The sequence below is a fragment of the Saccopteryx bilineata genome, chromosome 3, assembly GCF_036850765.1.
Source record: "Saccopteryx bilineata isolate mSacBil1 chromosome 3, mSacBil1_pri_phased_curated, whole genome shotgun sequence".
NCBI classification, from domain to species: domain Eukaryota; kingdom Metazoa; phylum Chordata; class Mammalia; order Chiroptera; family Emballonuridae; genus Saccopteryx; species Saccopteryx bilineata.
Window position 1 is genome coordinate 315407292 of NC_089492.1, and position 14779 is coordinate 315422070.

A 14779-nucleotide genomic window follows, 5' to 3' on the forward strand; every position below is an offset into this window, starting at 1 on the left:
AAGTTGTTTGTCTTCTATTTCACTAATCCTATCTTCAATCTGGGCTGTTCTGTTAGCTAAGCTTGTTACCTCGTTTTTCAGCTCGTGAATTGAGTTTTTCATTTCTGTTTGATTTGTTTTTATAGTTTCAATTTCCTTGGTAATATATTCTTTGTGTTCATTGAGTTGTTTTCTGATCTCCCTATATTGCCTTTCTGTGTTTTCTTGTATATCTCTGAGTATTTTTAAGATTTCTATTTTAAATTCTCTTTCATTTAGCTCCAAGTCTTCCAATATGTTAAGTCTTTTCTCCATAGATTTTTCCACATCTATTTGTGTTACCTCTCTTTCTTTTGTATCCATAATATTCGATTTCCTCTTTCTTATCGGCATCTGAGGGTGGTCTTATTGATAGCACGCAGGCGCACTCCCTCGCGGCTTGAATGAGCGTCGCTGCTGCGGTAGCTTCCTCCACACCCTCGTCTCTCAGATTCAAGTGATAACAGTCCTTTTGCTTTCAGTTTGTGTGGAACTCCGGAATGCTCTGAGGATAAATTTTTCTGTTTCTAGTTGATAAATTTGTTGTGATTTAGGGGAGAGCTGTCGGACGCGCTTCTCACGGCGCCATTTCCGTGACGTCACTCCTGATTTTATTTTTATAAATATTAAACTCTTTATTAAGTACTTCTTGCATCGGGGCTAGAATGCACTAATATTTTATAAATATTATTGGGGCCATAATAGTGCATGCACCACAATTTTAATTTTAGAAGCATAACTTTTCAGAAAATTTTGTCAAGCGGAAAAAATATAGATACTTTTTGATTTGCGGTGGTAGTGTAGTAAATGTGTTATATACATTTAAATAAATATGAATTTTTAAAACGTTTATTCTATATCACATTGAATATATTTTAACATATTTTAATATTAGTTTTTAATTGATCTTATTTTTATTATAGCCCATAGTAAAATGAGTGGTGCAAGCAAGAAAAAAACTCGTCAATATTCAGAGGAATATTTAAAATTTGGGTTCATACCCGCTGTTCACGATGAGCGGATTCCTTTTTGTCTTTTATACCAGCAATGCTTGACCAACGAATCAATGAAATGAGGTCGTCTTGAGGCGCATTTGAAGGCAAAACATAGTGCTCATATTAATTCAGATTTGAGTTACTTTAAAACTTTAAAGAAAAATTTTGAAAAAGGAACAACATTAAAGTTTCTATTTACTGCTCATACTTCAACTAATAATTGTGTTCTTGAGGCTAGTTATCAAATTTCTTTATTCATCACTAAAACTGGAGAAAATCACACTTAGGAGAGAATTTAATAAAACCATCAATATCCGCATTTCTTAAAACGGTTCTTGAAAAAGATGACAAAGATGTAAAAGCTATGCCACTCAGTAACAATTCTGTTAGCAGAAGAATAGACGAAATGAGTGAGGATATTGAAAAACAACTTATTGAAAAGCTGAAAACAAGAAAATTCTCCTTGCAAATGGATGAATCTTTGAGAGACAGTGAGGCAGTATTGATAACTTACGTAAGATATATTGATAGAGGACATTTTGCTGAAGAAATGTTGTTCTGTAAAAGATTAGAAAGCACCACTACCTCCAAAGATATATATAATAAGCTAAAAAACTACTTAGATGTCAATGATATACCAATGAAAAATATAACATCTTGTGCTGCAGATGGTGCTCCCAATATGATGGGCAAGAAAAATGGCTGCTTAAAATTGATGAAAGATGCGAATCCAGAAATGATTCTTGTGCATTGTGTTATTCATAGGGAAAACTTGGTAGCTAAAAACATCTCGCCTGTTCTGAATGAAGTATTACATACAGTAATAAAGTGTGTTAATGCTATTAAAGCTAGTGCCAAATGTGAGCGTCTTTTCAAGCTATTTTGTGAAGAACAAAATGAAGACCATGTGAGACTTTTACTTCATACTGAAGTAAGATGGCTATCTAAAGGAAACTGTTTGAAAAGATTTATGGAACTGTTTGATACTCTTAGTGATTTTTTAAGCGACAAACCTGAAATGAAGTATCTGTTAACAATAGATGGTAAAGCATTTGTGAGTTATTTAGCCGATATCTTTGAAAAACTAAATATATAATATTAAATAAGCAACTTCAAGGAACAAATAAAAGTCTTGTCGATGCAAAAGCAAAGATATTTGGTTTCATTACCAATATTAAGTTATGTCAGAAACATATTAACAACAAAAACTTTAAACAGTTTCATTGGCTCCAAAAATGTGAAGTAACTGATACCGCTTTACTTGTTATTGTCAATCATTTGAATATTCTATCGGCTGATTTAAAAGAACGATTTTATGATTTAAAACAAATTGATTTCCCAACATGGATGATGCAGCCAATGTCAGTGGATTTGTCTGATATATCAAATATGCAGTATCAAGAAGAACTCGCAGAATTGCAAAATGATGAGTCAGTTAAAGCTTTATTTAATATTAAAGGAGTGATGGCATGGCTTTGTGAGGAAACAGAAATCAAATACCCAAATTCAACCAAATGTGCAAGAAAACTATTGCTACCGTTTCCATCTTCATTTTTAGCTGAATGTGGATTTAGTACTGTAAATGATTTACTGGTAAAAAAAAGAAATCGGCTGGATATAACACAACGTGGAGACTTGAGACTAAAGCTAAACAAATTGGAACCTAATATAAAATCTCTGTGCAGTGGCCCTGGCCGGTTGGCTTAGCGGTAGAGCGTCGGCCTGGCGTGCGGGGGACCCGGGTTCGATTCCCGGCCAGGGCACATAGGAGAAGTGCCCATTTGCTTCACCCCCTCATCCTCCCTCTCTGTCTCTCTCTTCCCCTCCCGCAGCCAAGGCTCCATTGGAGCAAAGATGGCCCGGGCGCTGGGGATGGCTCCTTGGCCTCTGCCCCAGGTGCTAGAGTGGCTCTGGTCGCAACATGGCAACGCCCAGGATGGGCAGAGCATCACCCCCTGGTGGGCAGAGCGTCGCGCCTAGTGGGCGTGCCCAGTGGATCCCAGTTGGGCGCATGCGGGAATCTGTCTGACTGTCTCTCCTGGTTTCCAGCTTCAGAAAAATACAAAACAAAAAAATCTCTGTGCAGCAAGCATCAAGTGCAAGGATCACACTAAATTAAAATAATAAATTAATATAGAAAAATCTGTATTAAAATTATTTGGAATTTAAATTTCTGTTTTTCATTATATGTTTTGAAATTTTACTTACTGTGTTTTGTTAACAATTTCATAGTGATTTCTTCCTAGAACCTATCATTTATGTTTATTAAGTGAACAAATCAATTTTTTAATGTTAAAAATTATGTATGTTGGCCCTGGCCGGTTGGCTCAGCGGTAGAGCGTCGGCCTAGCATGCGGAGGACCCGGGTTCGATTCCCGGCCAGGGCACACAGGAGAAGCGCACATTTGCTTCTCCACCCCTCCGCCGCGCTTTCCTCTCTGTCTCTCTCTTCCCCTCCCGCAGCCAGGGCTCCATTGGAGCGGAGATGGCCCGGGCGCTGGGGGATGGCTCTGTGGCCTCTGCCTCAGGCGCTGGAGTGGTTCTGGTCGCAACATGGCGACGCCCAGGATGGGCAGAGCATCGCCCCTGGTGGGCGTGCTGGGTGGATCCCGGTCGGGCGCATGCGGGAGTCTGTCTGACTGTCTCTCCCTGTTTCCAGCTTCAGAAAAATGAAAAAAAAAAAAATTATGTATGTTACATAGGGGAGGACATAAAAATTTTAGAAAGGTTAAGGTGGGGCATGGCACAAAAAAGGTTGGGAAACACTGCTTTATCCAATCATCCATTGAAGGGCACTTTGTTTCCATGTCTTGGCCACTGTAAATAATGCTGTGATGAACATGGGGGTGCATATGTCTTTATGTACCCATGTTTTTGAGTTTTGGGGGTATATACCCAGTAGAGGGATTGCTGGGTCATATGGTAGTTCTATTCTTAATTTTTTGAGGAACCCCATACTTTTCTTCCATAGTGGTTGTACTAATTTACATTTCCACCAGCAGTGAATGAGGGTTCTTCAAAGGGATTTTTTTTTTGTATTTTTTCTGAAGCTGGAAATGGGGAGAGACAGTCAGACAGACTCCCGCATGCGCCCTACCGGGATCCACCCGGCACGCCCACCAGGGGGCGATCCTCTGCCCCTCCAGGGCGTCGCTCTGTCGTGACCAGAGCCACTTTAGTGCCTGGGGCAGAGGCCAAGGAGCCATCCCCAGCGCCCGGGCCATCTTTGCTCCAATGGAGCCTCGCTGCGGGAGGGGAAGAGAGAGACAGAGAGGAAGGAGAGGGGAAGGGGTGGAGAAGCAGATGGGCACTTCTCCTGTGTGCCCTGGCCGGGAATCGAACCTGGGACTCCCGCACGCCAGGCCGACGCTCTACCACTGAGCCAACTGGCCAGGGCCCAAAGGGAATTTTTTAAAGGGCATAAACAGTGTCTCACTTCATTAACTTGCTTTTCTAGATAAGATTCAGGTTAGGGCAACATAGAACCCCCTCAGAATTTCTGAGAGCTATAAAGTCACAGAAAGGGAACCAGGCAATTGTTTTTAGAAAGTGAACCACCCTTATCACAAGGAGAGCCAGATGGCGCACTTAGGACTGTCTTTATCTGTATTCAATTGTACCATTGACATTCACATTCAGAAACATGACTTCGAAAATTTTTTATGGTGATAAAATAAACATAATATAAATTTAATATCTTAACTATTTTAAGGTACAGTTCAACAGTATTTAATACATTCACATTGTTGTGCAACCATTACCACCATTAATCCTCATAATTATTTTTACCTTGTAAAATTGAAACACTACCTATTAAACATAATATCCCCATTCTTCCTTCCCCAGCCCTACAATCACTGTTGCAATTTATGTCTTTAGGATTGTGATTAATCTAAGTGTCTCTTATAATTAGAATCATGAAGTATATGTCCTTTTGTGTCCGATGTATTCCACTTAGCATAACATCTTCAATGTTTATTCATGTTGTAGGATATTACAGAATTTCCTTTTTAAAAGGCTGAGGAATACACCATTGTCTGTATATACTACATTTTGCTTACCCATTCATCTATAAATTGACAGTAGGGTTTAATTCACATTTTAGCAATTGTGAAAAAATCTTCTATGAACATGGATGTACAAATGTCTATTTGAGACCCTGATGTCAAATATTCTGAGTAAATTTACAGAAATGGAATTGCTTGGTTATATACTAATTATTCTTCGTATTTTTTTTTATTTTATTTTATTTTTTTTTTATTTTTTATAATTTTATTTTTTTAATGGGGTGACATCAATAAATCAGGATACATATATTCAAAGATAACAAGTCCAGGTTATCTTGTCGTTCAATTATGTTGCATACCCACCACCCAAAGTCAGATTGTCCTCTGTCACCTTCTATCTTGTTTTCTTTGTGCCCCTCCCCACCCCCTATCCCTCTCCCATTCCCCCCTCCCCCCCGTAACCACCACACTCTTGTCAATGTCTCTTAGTTTCAGTATTATGTCCCACCTACGTATGGAATAATACAGTTCCTGTTTTTTTCTGATTTACTTATTTCGCTTCGTATCATGTTATCAAGATCCCACCATTTTGCTGTAAATGTTCCGATGTCATCATTTCTTATGGCTGAGTAGTATTCCATAGTGTATATGTGCCACATCTTCTTTATCCAGTCATCTATTGATGGGCTTTTTGGTTGTTTCCATGTCCTGGCCACTGTGAACAATGCTGCAATAAACATGGGGCTGCATGTGTCTTTACGTATCAATGTTTCTGAGTTTTGGGGATATATACCCAGTAGAGAAATTGCTGGGTCATAAGGTAGTTCTATTTTCAGTTTTTTGAGGAACCACCATACTTTCTTCCATAATGGTTGTACTACTTTACATTCCCACCAACAGTGTATGAGGGTTCCTTTTTCTCCACAGCCTCTCCAACATTTGCTATTACCTGACTTGCTAATAACAGCTAATCGAACAGGTGTGAGGTGGTATCTCATTGCCGTTTTGATTTGCATTTCTCTAATAGCTAAAGAAGATGAGCATCTTTTCATATATCTGTTGGCCATTTGTATTTCTTCCTGGGAAAAGTGTCTATTCATATCCTCTTCCCATTTTTTTATTGGATTGTTTGTTTGTTTGTTGTTGAGTTTTATGAGTTCTTTGTATATTTTGGATATTAGGCCCTTATCTGAGCTGTTGTTTGAAAATATCATTTCCCATTTAGTTGGCTTTCTGTTTATTTTGTTATCAGTTTCTCTTGCTGAGCAAAAACTTCTTAGTCTGATGTAGTCCCATTCATTAATTTTTGCCTTCACTTCTCTTGCCATTGGAGTCAAATTCATAAAATGCTCTTTAAAACCCAGGTCCATGAGTTGAGTACCTATGTCTTCTTCTATGTACTTAATTGTTTCAGGTCTTATGTTTAGATCTTTGATCCATTTTGAGTTAATTTTTGCACAGGGAGAGAGACTGTAGTCCAGTTTCATTCTTTTGCAAGTGGCTTTCCAGTTTTCCCAGCACCATTTATTGAAGAGGCTTTCTTTTCTCCATTGTGTGTTGTTGGCCCTTTTATCAAAAATTATTTGACTATATATATGTGGCTTTATTTCTGGACTTTCTATTCTGTTCCATTGGTCTGAGTGTCTATTTTTCTGCCAATACCATGCTGTTTTGATTGTCGTGGCCCTATAATAGAGTTTGAAGTCAGGTATTGTTATGCCCCCAGCTTCATTCTTTTTCTTTAGGATTGCTTTGGCTATTCGGGGTTTTTTATAGTTCCATATAAATCTAATGATTTTTTGCTCTATTTCTTTAAAAAACGTCATTGGAAGTTTGATGGGAATTGCATTAAATTTGTATATTGCTTTGGGTAATATAGCCATCTTGATTATATTTATTCTTCCTAGCCAAGAACAAGGTATATTCTTCCATCTCATTATATCTTTTTCGATTTCCCTTAACAATGGTTTATAGTTTTCATTATATAAGTCCTTTACATTCTTTGTTATGTTTATTCCTAAGTATTTTATTTTTTTTGTTGCAATCGTGAAGGGGATTATTCTTTTGAGTTCCTTCTCAGTTGTTTCATTGTTGGCATATAGAAAGGCTATTGACTTCTGTATGTTAATTTTGTATCCTGCGACCTTACTGTATTGGCTTATTGTTTCTAGTAGTCTTTTTGTGGATTCTTTGGGGTTTTCGATGTATAGGATCATATCATCTGCAAAAAGTGATACCTTTACTTCTTCTTTTCCGATATGGATGCCTTTTATTTCTTTGTCTTGTCTGATTGCTCTGGCTAGAACCTCTAGTACCACATTAAATAAGAGTGGAGACAGTGGACAACCCTGTCTTGTTCCTGATTTAAGGGGGAAAGCCTTCAGTTTAGTGCCATTTAATATGATGTTAGCTGATGGTTTATCATATATGGCCTTTATCATGTTGAGATATTTTCCTTCTATACCCATTTTGTTGAGAGTCTTAAACATAAAATTGTGTTGTATTTTATCGAAAGCCTTTTCTGCGTCTATTGATAAGATCATGTGGTTTTTGTTCTTTGTTTTGTTGATATGGTGTATTACATTAACCGTTTTACGTATGTTGAACCATCCTTGAGATTCTGGGATGAATCCCACTTGATCATGATGTATTATTTTTTAATATGTTGTTGTATTCAATTTGCTAGTATTTTGTTTAGTATTTTAGCATCTGTATTCATTAGAGATATTGGTCTGTAGTTTTCTTTTTTTGTGCCATCCTTGCCTGGTTTTGGGATGAGGGTTATGTTGGCCTCATAAAATGTGTTTGGAAGTATTGTTTCTTCTTCAATTTTTTGGAAGACTTTGAGTAGAATAGGAACCAAGTCTTCTTTGAATGTTTGATAAAATTCGCTGGTATAGCCGTCAGGGCCTGGACTTTTATTTTTGGGGAGGTTTTTAATGGTTTTTTCTATTTCTTCTCTACTGATAGGTCTGTTTAGGCTTTCTGCTTCTTCTTGACTCAGTCTAGGAAGGTTATATTTTTCTAGGAATTTATCCATTTCTTCTAGGTTGTTGAATTTAGTGGCATAAAGTTTTTCATAGTATTCTACAATAATTCTTTGTATATCTACGGTGTCCGTGGTGATTTCTCCTCTTTCATTTTGGATTTTGTTTATATGAGTTCTTTCTCTTTTTTCCTTGGTAAGTCTTGCCAAGGGTTTGTCAATTTTGTTGATCTTTTCAAAGAACCAGCTCCTTGTTCTATTAATTTTTTCTATAGTTTTTCTGTTCTCTAATTCATTTATTTCTGCTCTGATTTTTATTATTTCCTTTCTTCGGCTGGTTTTGGGTTGTCTTTGTTCTTCTTTTTCTAGTTCCTTAAGGTGTGAAGTTAAGTGGTTCACTTGGGCTCTCTCTTGTTTGTTCATATATGCCTGAAGCGATATGAACTTCCCTCTTATCACTGCTTTTGCTGCATCCCATAGATTCTGATATGTCGTATTGTCATTTTCATTAGTCTGTATATATCTTTTGATCTCTGCACTTATTTCTTCTTTGACCCATTCATTTTTTAAAAGTATGTTGTTTAGTTTCCACATTTTTGTGGGATTTTTTTCCTCTTTTTTGCAGTTGAATTCTAGTTTCAAGGCTTTATGATCAGAAAATATGCTTGGTACAACTTCAATTTTTCTGAATTTGCTGATGTTGTTTTTGTGGCCCAACATATGGTCAATTCTTGAGAATGATCCATGTACACTGGAGAAAAATGTATACTCAGTCACTTTGGGATGAAATGTCCTGTAGATGTCTATCATATCCAGGTGCTCTAGTGTTTTGTTTAAGGCCACTATGTCTTTGTTGATTCTCTGTTTGGATGACCGATCTAGAGCCGTCAGCGGTGTATTGAGGTCTCCAAGTATGATTGTATTTTTGTCAGTTTTTGTTTTAAGATCAATAAGTAGCTGTCTTATATATTTTGGTGCTCCTTGGTTTGGTACATATATATTAAGAATTGTTATGTCTTCTTGATTCAGTGTCCCCTTAGCCATTATGAAATGGCCATTTTTGTCTCTGAGTACTTTTCCTGTCTTGTAGTCAGCATTATCCGATATGAGTATTGCTACACCTGCTTTTTTTTGGATGTTATTTGCTTGGAGTATTGTTTTCCAGCCTTTCACTTTGAATTTGTTTTTATCCTTGTTACTTAGATGAGTTTCCTGTAGGCAGCATACAGTTGGATTTTCTTTTTTAATCCATTCTGCTACTCTGTGCCTTTTTATTGGTGAGTTTAATCCGTTTACATTTAGTGTAATTATTGATACTTGTGAGTTCCCTATTGCCATTTTATATCTTGCTTTCTGTTAATTTTGTGTCTTGTTTGATCCTTCTCTTTCGTTTTTCTATCTTTTGTTTTTATTTGGTTGTATTCCATACATCTTTCCTCTGTTGCTATCTTTTTTATCTCATGTGCTTCTGTGGTGGTTTTTTCAATGGTGGTTACCTTTGAGTAATGAAAAGGGTCCTTACTCTGTTCATTGTAGTGAACTATTTTGTGAGTACTTTTGCACTCCATCGTCCTTTGCTACTGTTAATCTCCATCTTCTCCCCCTCTTTCTTTTTGTTGTTGTCACAGTTTAAATTTGGTTTTATTGTGTTCTTCTTGGAGCTTTTACTTGTGGCTCTGTTTTTTTTTTGTTCTTTGTATCTGATTGGAGAACCCCCTTTAGTAATTCCTGGAGTGGGGGTTTTCTGATGATAAATTCCCTCATCTTTTCTGTATCTGTGAATGTTTTTATTTCTCCTTCATATTTGAAGGATAGCTTTGATGGGTATAGTATTCGTGGCTGAAAGTTCCTCTCTTTCAGGACTTTAAATATTGGGGTCCACTCTCTTCTAGCTTGTAGAGTTTCTGCTGAGAAATCTGATGATAATCTAATGGGCCTTCCTTTATATGTTGTATTCTTCTTTTCCCTGGCTGCCTTGAGAATTTTTTCTTTGCTGTTGGTTTGTGTCAATTTCATTATGATATGCCTTGGAGTAGGTTTGTTGGGGTTAAGAAAACTTGGAGTTCTGTTTGCTTCTTGAACTTGAGGCTTTAGTTCTTTCCACAGGCTTGGGAAGTTCTCATCTATTATTTGTTTGAGTATGTTCTCCATTCCATTTTCTCTCTCTTCTCCCTCTGATATACCTATTATTCTTATGTTATTCTTTTTGATGGAGTCAGATAATTCTTGTAGGGCTATCTCATTTTTTTTAATTTTTGAGTCTCTTTCTTCTTCTCTCTGTTGTGCCTCAAGTTGCTTGTCTTCTATTTCACTAATCCTCTCTTCTATCTGACCTGTTCTATTAGCTAAGCTTGTTACTTCGTTTTTCAGCTCGTAAATTGAGTTTTTCATCTCTGTTTGATTTGTTTTTATAGTTTCAATTTCCTTGGTCATATATTGTTTGTGTTCATTGAGTTGTTTTCTGAGCTCCCTATATTGCCTTTCTGTGTTTTCTTGTATATCTCGGAGGATTTTTAGTATTTCTATCTTCAATTCTCTGTCATTTAGATCCAAGGTTTCCAATATATTAAATTTTTTCTCCATAGATTTTTCCTCATCTAGCTGTGTTACCTCTCTTTCTTTTGTATCCATGATATTTGATTTTCTCTTCCTTAATGGCATCTGAGGGTGGTTTTGTTGATAGTATTAATGAGATTTAATAAAGAATAAAAAGTTAAAAAAAATAAAAAAAAATAAAAAATCGAAAAAAGTTGTTTTTTTTTTAAAAAAATTAATAATGAAATAAAGAAAAATAAAATAAAATAAAAATTTTTAAAAAAAGGAAATTATTCCCCCCCTCCTTTTTTCCTCTCCTCTACTCTCCCCTCTTTCTTGAGAAAATCTTGTGGTGGACTGTGAGTTATAACAAACAATGCCTGTGATGGAGGGCCTGAATTGGGGAAAAGTAATAAAGGGGCAAAAAAGAAAAAAAGAAAAAAAAAAAAAAAAAGAAAAAAGAAAAAAAAAAGATCGTATGGACCCACAAAAAGCAAATAAGGAAAAAATTTGGGTCAAGAATAAAATGATTTGCTATTAGGTGTTGGTTGTCTAAGAGTTATGATGAGAGGAATAAGAGGAAAACGGAAAAATGGGGGGACAAATTAAAAACTTACTATTGTATTTAGTGGAACAAGAACTAGATAATATGGAGAGCCAGGGATGGGAGCACTGCTAGTGAGTTAAAAAGGTGAAGTAAAAACCCCCCAAAATGCCACAAACATGGGTTTGAGTCCCAGATAAGATAATTTGTTTGTTATTGAGGTTTGAATGAGAGGAGATGTAAAGGAGAAAGGAAGAAACTAATATAGAGGGAGAAAAGAAAGAGAGAGAGAGAGAAAAAAAAGAGGGAACCACTAAAAGAAGAAAAAAGAAAGGAGAGAGAGAGAGAGTTAAGGGTTTTGGAGTGCAACCCTCATAGAGAGAAAGGAAGAGAAGAGAAAAGATAATGGGAGATGTAACACTTATGGGTAGTGTAGTTCAAGTAGAGGAGAGAGTAAGACCAGTAGAGAGTTAATCGGCCAAATTGGAGGAGGAAAAAAAAGTATCAAGAATGAAGATAAGAGAAACAAACGAACAAATATAATAAAAGGGGATAGGTTATAAAGTCTGCAGATTATTCTTGATTTTGAGAGGTTATCTTCTTGCTTTTTCTTTTCTCTCCCTCTTCCTGGTCGGTGACTCTGTACCCCGGGTTCTGCCCCTTTGGCACGCTCAGGTAGAGGCTTGCAGTTGATAAGTCTCTATGGCAATGTCATGTATTGTGCTTTAGTCTCGTGGGAGTCGAGGCTCATTAGCATTTATAGGCTCCGACAGTGAGAGAGTCCGTGTTCCTGGAGCCTTTCTCCTAGTCTTTCCTTCCTCAATTAGTCGCCTGAGAATCCAGCTATGGGGTTGCTGCTGCCTCTGCCTGGATAGTAAGAGGCTCAAAGAGCTGGCAACTCTCCACTCTATTTCCACTCAGCACAGGGCTCTGGGTAAGGCTCAGTCAGTCAGAGCTGCTAGCATAATCAGGCGGGCTTTCCGCCCACTCAAAGACCACTGGCTCTGCCACTCTGTCCGGTAACACAAGCGGGCGCCCACTTCTGGGGGGCGCTTGGAGGAAACTCTCACTCACTGTCTGCGACCAGGATATCCAGCCAGCAGTCTCACGCTCTGAGTGAAACCCCCAACCGCAGGGAAAAGTTGCAGCGTTGGAATTGAGTCTCGCTCCGTCCCCGTGCGCGGCTTTTGCAAGGCGCTGGGGCGGCTCGAGATTCCGCTTTGGCCCACACAAAGGCCCCTGACTCTGCCCCTCTCTGCGATAACACGGGCGCGCACTGCCGAGGCACTCGGAGGAATCACTCACTCCTTATCTGCGCGCGCAAACCAGGATATGAGGCCGGCCGCGGTTCCCTCTGAGTGAAACCCTCACCAGCACGGAAAATCTCCACCGTTGGAATTAGTTCTCACTCCCTCCCGTGCGTGGCTTTCCCAGGGCGCTGGGGCTGCCCAGAGACTCTGTCCTCGGCCCACAGAAAGGCCTCTGACCCTGCCTCTCCGTGGGGCAACACAGGCACCCACTCTCGGGGCCTAGGAAGAAATTCTCGCCCACTAACTGCGCACCGACCAGGAGACCGGGTAAAATGGCCGCTCCGCTTGTCTTTCTTTGTTTGGGTTTGGCGCGAGTGTTAGCTTGTATTGCCCGGGTTGCCACAGGATCAGATTTTCCTCGGCTTGGATCTGTGTGCCACAGCCTGGTTCGGCCGTTTGTGCCGCGGCGGCCTGGATCTATTCACCCCCTTTGCCCGCCTCAGTTTCTATATTCACAGTTACCAGAGAAAGCCGCCCTGTTTAGGTTAGTGAGGAAGGCGGAGCATTTCTTACTCCCTATTTCCTTCGGGGTTTGGTTATATATTTAGCCAATTTTTCACTCAATCATACCTTTGGGTGTCTTGCGAAGCATCTGGAAGCTCCAAGTATAGGTTTTTCTGTTTCTGGTTGAAGATCTTGTTGAGTTTTGGGGGAGATTTATCGGTATCGCTTCCTACCCCGCCATTACTCTGACGTCATCCCCCGTATTTTTTTAAAGTGAGAAGAAGGGAGATAAAGAGACAGACTCCCGCATGTACCCGGATCAAGATTCACCTGACAACCTTTTCTGGGGCCAATGCTTGAATCAACTGAGCAATCTTCAGCACCTAGGGCCAATTTTTTTTTTTTTTTTTTTTTTTTTTTTTTTTTTTTTTACAGAGGCAGAGATAGACAGGGACAGACAGACAGGAACGGAGAGAGATGAGAAGCATCAATCATCAGTTTCTTGTTGCATGTTGCGACATCTTAGTTCATTGATTGCTTTCTCACATGTGCCTTGACCGTGGGCCTTCAGCAGACCGAGTAACCCCCTGCTGGAGCCAGCGACCTTGGGTCCAAGCTGGCGAGCTCTTTGCTCAAGCCAGATGAGCCCGCACGCGACCTCGGAGTCTCGAACCTGGGTACTTCTGCATCCCAGTCCGACGCTCCATCCACTGCGCCACCGCCTGGTCAGGCTAGGGCCAATTCTTGAACCAATTGAGCCACTGGCTGTGGAGGCAAAGAGGGTGGAGAGAGGGGGTGAAAGAGAAGTAGATAGTCACTTCTCATGTGTGCCTGGGACGACTGTAGGCCGGGGCAACGCTCTATGCACTGAGCCAACCTGCCAGGGCCTATGTAGTAATTCTATGTTTAACTTTTTTTTTTTTTTTGTATTTTTTCTGAAGCTGGAAATGGGGAGAGACAGTCAGACAGACTCCCGCATGCGCCCGACTGGGATCCACCTGGCACGCCCACCAGGGGCACCGCTCTGCCCACCAGGGGGCGATGCTCTGCCCCTCCGGGGCATCACTCTGCCGCGACCAGAGCCACTCCAGCACCTGGGGCAGAGGCCAAGGAGCCATCCCCAGCGCCTGGGCCATCTTTGCTCCAATGGAGCCTTGGCTGTGGGAGGGGAAGAAGGAGACAGAGAGGAAGGAGGGAGGGGTGGAGAAGCAAATGGGTGCTTCTCCTATGTGCCCTGGCCGGGAATCGAACCTGGGTCCTCCGCATGCCAGGCCGACGCTCTACTGCTGAGCCAACCGGCCAGGGCCATATGTTTAACTTTTTGAGGAACCATCACACTGGTTTCCAAAGTGGCTGCACTATTTATCCTTTCCCACCAACAGAGCACAAACATTCAGACCTCTCCACATTGCTGCCAACACTTGTTATTTTTGGTTTTGGTAACAGTTATCCTACTGGGTGTGAAATGGATTCTCATTGTATTTTTAAGTCTTTTTAACTTGAAGTATAACTGACTTAAAATATTCTATTAGTTTCAAGTGGACAAAATAGTGACTTGATATTTCTATACATTACAAAGTGATCACATTATATTACCCTCTGTCACCAAATACAAAGTTATTGAAATATTATTGGTTTAATTCTCTGTACTGTATGGTACATTCTAGTGACTTATTTTATTTTATTCATTTTCTATTGATTTAGAGCAGGGGTAGTCAACCTTTTTATACCTACCGTCCACTTTTGTATCTCTGTTAGTAGTAAAATTTTCTAAGCGCCCACCGGTTCCCACAGTAACGGTGATTTATAAAGTAGGGAAGTAACTTTACTTTATAGATTTATAGAGCAGAGTTACAGCAAGTTAGTTAAAGTATATAATAATAATTATTTACCAAGTACTTTATGTCAGATTTTTGCTAAGTTTGGAAGAATAAATCTTT